The following is a 7,500-nucleotide window of genomic DNA, read 5'->3' on the forward strand; positions in this document are numbered from 1 at the left end:
GTGTGTGTGCGTGCGTGCGTGCGTGCGTGTGTGTGTGTGTGTCTGGATGGCACTGGGCTTGTGTTGCTCAAAGCGTCCCATAGTATCCTATTCAAATCATATTGCATTGAAAAGTCCTATAGTAGATGTTGAGTTTGCGTTAAAGCTGGAGTGTGTAACTGTTGTAGTGCAGAACCTTCTGGAGCTTCTGGCAGTGAAGCAACGTGCGCTGCATTCAAGCTCGGAGCAATACAACACATCTCCTTTGTCGCGTCCATGTTTACTCATTACAACTTAAAAACCCATGAACACACCGAGGAAGAACTACTTCCCAACTCGGGAAACGGGATAATCCAAGCAGCACATGAAGGCAGCGTTTTGTCATAGGCTAGCTGTAGCTACATGTATAGTGTGTCGGGGCTGTAAGACAGTGGATAAATAGTTTTCAACGTCAAACAGCCCCGCAGAAATAACTTGCTTAGTTTCACTTCAGAACTTGATCCATTCGGTCCGGTAACATTTGGAAGGTCTAGAAGAGCTTCACGACTGAGTCATTTAACCCCATTCAAGTTAACACAATGCTAACTGGAAATTAGCCAGCTAGGCCCGGCGGAAGTCTCTGGTCCGGACAACAACAGATTGAAAACTCTGGCTGTACTGTGAGAAACAGAGAGTGATCTGGCCGGGATAGTCTTATCGAGTACCAACATCTTCCTGGGTACCTTCCTGGGTATCTTCCTGGGTATCTTCCTGGGTATCTTCCTGGGTATCTTCCTGGGTACCTTCCTGGGTATCTTCCTGGGTATCTTCCTGGGTATCTTCCTGGGTATCTTCCTGGGTACCTTCTTGGGTATCTTCCTGGGTACCTTCCTGGGTATCTTCCTGGGTATCTTCCTGGGTATCTTCCTGGGTATCTTCCTGGGTATCGGTATCCAAGTAGAAATTCTTCTATGGTGACTGACAGCCCTGGTTGTGTTGTGATTTGTTGAGTTCACACTGTCATTTCCGCCTGCAGTGTAAACATAGCCGGACATCTCTAGATCTGCCTGTGTGTGTGTCTGTGTGTGTGTGTGTGTGTGTGTGTGTGTGTGTGTGTGTGTGTGTGTGTGTGTGTGTGTGTGTGTGTGTGTGTGTGTGTGTGTGTGTGTGTGTGTGTGCGCGCGTGCCTGCTCTGTTAAGCAGCTATGTTGTAGAGATACAGAGAGACACACTTAGACTCAATACACTTCCAGCACTACATTAGCCAAACACTCTACTGTCAAACAATAGGGTTAGGGACGGTAACTGGTGGTTACACACACACACACACACACACACACACACACACACACACACACACACACACACACACAGACACAGACACAGACACAGACACACACACACACACCCACACACACACACACACACACACACACACACACACACACACACACACACACACACACACATCTAAACAGCAGGGCATGGCTAGTATCTGTCTGTGCCTGTTTGTTCTCTGCGTGACATAGAGAGAAGGGCAGAATTGTACGCCAGTGTGTGTGTGTGTGTGTGTGTGTGTGTGTGTGTGTGTGTGTGTGTGTGTGTGTGTGTGTGTGTGTGTGTGTGTGTGTGTGTGTGTGTAAAACATTTTCAGCCCTTACCTCCCGTCTGGCTGTCACATGCTGTTTGGCTTGTCAGTAAATCTGAGTAATTAACAACAGACAGCGAGAGAGAGAGAGAGAGAGAGAGAGAGAGAGAGAGAGGACAGAGAGAGAGAGAGAGAGAGAGAGAGACAGAGAGAGAGAGAGAGAGAGAGAGAGAGAGAGAGAGAGAGAGAGAGGAGAGAGACAGAGAGAGAGAGAGAGAGAGAGAGAGAGACAGAGAGAGAGAGAGAAAGAGAGAGAGAGACAGAGGGAGAGAGAGATAAAGAGAGGGGGAGAGAGACACAGATAGACACAGAGAGAGAGAGAGAGAGAGAGATAGACAGTACAATGTCTCCATAGGAAATGAAATGGTGAGCGATGGGAGACTGTTAACACCTAAAATAAATCACTGCACCCTGGATTTAAATCACTGCACCCTGGATTTAAATCACTGCACCCTGGATTTAAATCACTGCACCCTGAATTTAAATCACTGCACCCTGGATTTAAATCACTGCACCCTGGATTTAAATCCACCGTGCAGTGATTTAAATCACTGCACCCTGGATTTAAATCCACCGTGCAGTGATTTAAATCACTGCACCGTGGATTTAAATCACTGCACCGTGGATTTAAATCACTGCACCGTGGATTTAAATCACTGCACTGTGGATTTAAATAACTGCACTGTGGATTTAAATCACTGCACCGTGGATTTAAATCACTGCACCCTGGATTTAAATCACTGCACCCTGGATTTAAATCACTGCACCGTGGATTTAAATCACTGCACCCTGGATTTAAATCACTGCACCGTGGATTTAAATCACTGCACCCTGGATTTAAATCACTGCACCGTGGATTTAAATCACTGCACCCTGGATTTAAATCACTGCACCGTGGATTTAAATCACTGCACCCTGGATTTAAATCACTGCACCGTGGATTTAAATCACTGCACCCTGGATTTAAATCACTGCACCGTGGATTTAAATCACTGCACCATGGATTTTGAGTTGATATTGGAGTAATGTCTTGTTTGGTCTCATGGAAAATGAACCACAGAATAACACTGGTGTGTACATCAGTGATACTCAACTCGTGGCCCGGGGGCCAGATGCGGCCAGCGATAGGGTGCAGAGTAGCCCCCCGACCATTTTCTATTTCACAATCAAAACTAACGTGAAATAAAGTTTGACTGAGCTCCAGCTAAATTGTCAAATAATGCCGTCTGCTCGCCACCCAGGCACTTACTTAACTAACTTAACTTAACCTAACTAACTTAACCTAACAAACTATCCTGTCTGCACAAAATGATCAGACTAAACTCTGGCTGACACCCCAACGACCCCAACGACCACATGAACGGTCGCCAGCTGGTTTTGTCTGTTTGATGTTGTTCACTGTCAACATGAAAGCCAGATTATTGCCAATTTGGACAGCAGCGGAGGTTGAGGATCCCTCTGGGAGGAGAAAAGGTAGGACGAGTGAAAATACGAGCGGCGCGCTTTTCCTCCCAAATGTTTGGAGGAAACTTTTTTCAGCTTAAAAACGGCCAGAGCGCTCCGCCAAAAAGACGAGACGCCACCAGCGTTTAAACGCCAGGTGCGGTCCTCGAAAGAGGAGCACGTTTTGGCGCGTCCTTACATAGAGAATGAATTGCAGAAAGGGTGCTGGCAGCTCCAAAAACGCTTTTGGTGTGAATGTCCCCTCAGTGCGCTGTGTTTTGTGCACAATGGAAGCGCTCTCAACATGATTTCAACAGTGTTCTAACTGAAAAAAGCACGTTGGGTGTGAACGCCGCCTTAGTCGAGAAAATAATCGACAGATTAATCGAGAAGGAAAATAATCATTATTTGCAGCCCTAATAGTTTCTGTGTTATCTCTCTACCTGCAGTACAGACAGACAGGCATGGAGTTCTGGACTAGGGATGTTCATTTTGAACAATTTCCATAATCAAAAATCGGGAAAAATTAATGATCAATTATCGATTATCGATAGCGTAACAATAATAATTATGGCCAGGTAAACAAACATGTTACATGTCAGGTTACATGATGTAAGGCAATCGGCGTCTTCCAGCTTAGCTGACAGCACAAGAGTCAAATCAACAGGCCTGAGCCTCACTGAGGTCCGCAGACCGCTGGGTGCGTTTGTTTGTGTCCCCGGTGCATGCCGGTGTGAATTCCCCATGTTTAAAACAGTTTTGTTGCCACAAAGGCCCGTGCCCAGCCAGAAAACTAGAGACTATATGAAGCTCCACCTCACGTTAGTCGGCTGTGCAATGGAGTGGGGCGAGGAGGAACGAATTCCACCCAAACCTAGTCCGCAAAAAAAAAAATAATAATAATAATAATAATAATAATAATAACAATAATCGATCCAAATTCCACATGATCGATTCAATTCTTTAACGATCAATTATCGATTTTCGATAATTGATGAACATCCCTAATCTGGACTAAACCATATCAGAGACCTTTAATATTAGATAGAGCAGGGGTGGGCAATTATTTTTCATGGGGGGCCACATGAGAAACCCAGATTGTTGCCGGGGGCCGAACAAATATTGTCATGCCGTAACCCATGGATGGGTAACTTTGATGATAGAGAGGGCCACAAAAAATGTATTCGCTACCAGGTTTTGCTGAGGGCCGAACGGGGCCAGCGTGAAAAATTTGGTGCATTTGAAGCCACGTTTAGAGGAGTTGTGATGTCATTATTCAGTCTTAACCACCGATATTTCATCCTTTTCTCACTCACTCCTATGTCACCACCTGCTCTCAGGGCTTGAAATTAAGTTTTTTGACCACCTGCCAATATGGCTGCTAGATTTTAAAGTTACCAGCCAATTAGAATTTCCACTAGCCAAAATGTTTTTCTTGAAATAAATCAAAATATGAGTGGGTTAATTTAAGCATAAGTATCAGTAAGTGGCCCGGGATAATCAAAGCCTGTGTTGAGGGTCACACGAACAAAAATGCAGTCTTGAAGCTAAATAAATCCAAAACCAATGAGTTAATTATTTAAATTTCTAATTCAATGTAGCCTTTTAGTCATAAAGATTATTGAAAGATATTCCATATTCCAAACTGAAATGCTATAACAGAAGTGGAGTATTGGCCAGAATGACATGAACATTTGGACATTTATTCAGCGGGTATCTTGCATGTTGCGTTCAGATGCACTGTGTAAAATTTTTTTTTTTTTTTTTTTTTTTTTTTTTTTTTTTGCAATTCCATGGCGGGCCACACAGGTGGCGCCCGCGGGCCGCATCCGGCCCGCGGGCCGTAATTTGCCCATGTATGAGATAGAGACATCCCACTCCAGGCTCCGCCAATGGTAAGAAATGGTACTCCTCCGGTCTGTCAATGGTATGCAACTTTATTGGCTGACCAGTCTCCTAAGGGGGCGTGGCCATGGCACAGATACAGGAAGTGACTGGAAGTTGGAGTGTCTCGTCTATATTAAAGGTCTCTGATCATATCGGACAATAAGAATATTCTCAGCTTTGTGTCTCAGAGACAACATCTCATCCAAAGGGGACGGTGTCTCTGGATCACTGTCCTTGATATGGAGGAGAGGCAGAGAACCACTGATTTACAGCAGGAAAGAGTATCCTTCTTTACTGCGCATTGCAGTGCAGAGTGACAGGGAGGGTAGGAGAGGAACAGAGAGAGAGAGAGAGAGAGAGAGAGAGAGAGAATTAAGGAGAGCCTGAGGGTTCTCTCTCTCTCTCTCTCTCTCTCTCCCTCTCTCTCTCTCCCTCCCTCTCCCTCTCTCTCTCTCTCTCCCTCCCTCCTCTGTGTGCCATGGGAGTCAGTGTGCTACATCAGGACACAAAGTGGGTCTCTGGGAGGTCTTCGTAGCACTAGCATGCAGTGTTGGAGAAGCTACTTCCAAAGTTTAGTTTGACAAGAGACTTCACTCAATGCAGCTTTGTTCAATGTAAGTCATTTATTTTTCAATGCGTCGCGCACCAAAAGATGCCCAGCCTGCAGGCCCGGTTCTACGGGGGTGCAAAAGCACGCATTGCACCCTTATTTTAATTGTCTGCATGCTCAGTTGAAAAGAGTGATTTAAAAAAAAAAAAAACATAAATGCGGCAGCTGCACACTTACTGTTTAAACTTGAATTATAATTGTTGTTTTCCTTTGTTCTTTGATGTGAATTTATGGCTTTTTGGCACCTATATGTAACCTTTTAAGGTTGAGATAATTGTATTATCATTATATGGTCCAAATATTTCAGTAAATCACTTGAAACACTTGAAATATTCTTGCTTGGGTGGTATCATTCTACTTGAAATGATGGTAAAATGCATTATTTTTAGTAAAATAACATGTCAAATTTTTCGGCCCGGCCTTTGACCGGGCATCCGCACCCCTTCCTATCTAGCATGCATCCCTAGTCATCTTGTTCTGGAACCGGCCCTGCCAGCCTGCAACACACTACAAACTTAACAAACAACAGCAATGTGAGAGCAAAAGAACAAATACAAGACAAATCCATACATGTTCAACAATATCAAAGCAACCTTTTGGACATGACAGCTCAAAAACAACATGACAGCAACATGACAGCTCAAAAACAACTCTTTGATGAAGCTAAGTTGGGTCAGGAAGTGACATCACAAATCCAGCACCTTCATTCACAACTTCCCACCCAGACTGATCAGTCTTTGATTCCACCTCATTCAAAATACAGTATACCTCTACCTCTCTACCATCATTATCCAATCAGCTTCTACCTCTCTACCATCATTATCCAATCAGCTTCTAACTCTCTACCATCATTATCCAATCAGCTTCTAACTCTCTACCATCATTATCCAATCAGCTTCTAACTCTCTACCATCATTATCCAATCAGCTTCTACCTCTCTACCATCATTATCCAATCAGTTTCTACCTCTCTACCATCATTATCCAATCAGCTTCTACCTCTCTACCATCATTATCCAATCAGCTTCTACCTCTCTACCATCATTATCCAATCAGTTTCTACCTCTCTACCATCATTATCCAATCAGCTTCTACCTCTCTACCATCATTATCCAATCAGCTTCTAACTCTCTACCATCATTATCCAATCAGCTTCTAACTCTCTACCATCATTATCCAATCAGCTTCTACCTCTCTACCATCATTATCCAATCAGCTTCTACCTCTCTACCCTCATTATCCAATCAGCTTCTACCTCTCTACCATCATTATCCAATCAGCTTCTAACTCTCTACCATCATTATCCAATCAGCTTCTACCTCTCTACCATCATTATCCAATCAGCTTCTACCTCTCTACCATCATTATCCAATCAGCTTCTACCTCTCTACCATCATTATCCAATCAGCTTCTAACTCTCTACCATCATTATCCAATCAGCTTCTACCTCTCTACCCTCATTATCCAATCAGCTTCTACCTCTCTACCATCATTATCCAATCAGCTTCTACCTCTCTACCATCATTATCCAATCAGTTTCTACCTCTCTACCATCATTATCCAATCAGCTTCTACCTCTCTACCATCATTATCCAATCAGCTTCTAACTCTCTACCATCATTATCCAATCAGCTTCTAACTCTCTACCATCATTATCCAATCAGCTTCTACCTCTCTACCCTCATTATCCAATCAGCTTCTACCTCTCTACCATCATTATCCAATCAGTTTCTACCTCTCTACCATCATTATCCAATCAGCTTCTACCTCTCTACCATCATTATCCAATCAGCTTCTACCTCTCTACCATCATTATCCAATCAGCTTCTACCTCTCTACCCTCATTATCCAATCAGCTTCTACCTCTCTACCATCATTATCCAATCAGCTTCTACCTCTCTACCATCATTATCCAATCAGCTTCTAACTCTCTACCATCATTATCCAATCAGCTT

This window comes from Poromitra crassiceps (genome assembly GCF_964638095.1).
Source record: "Poromitra crassiceps genome assembly, chromosome: 14".
NCBI lineage: Eukaryota > Metazoa > Chordata > Actinopteri > Beryciformes > Melamphaidae > Poromitra > Poromitra crassiceps.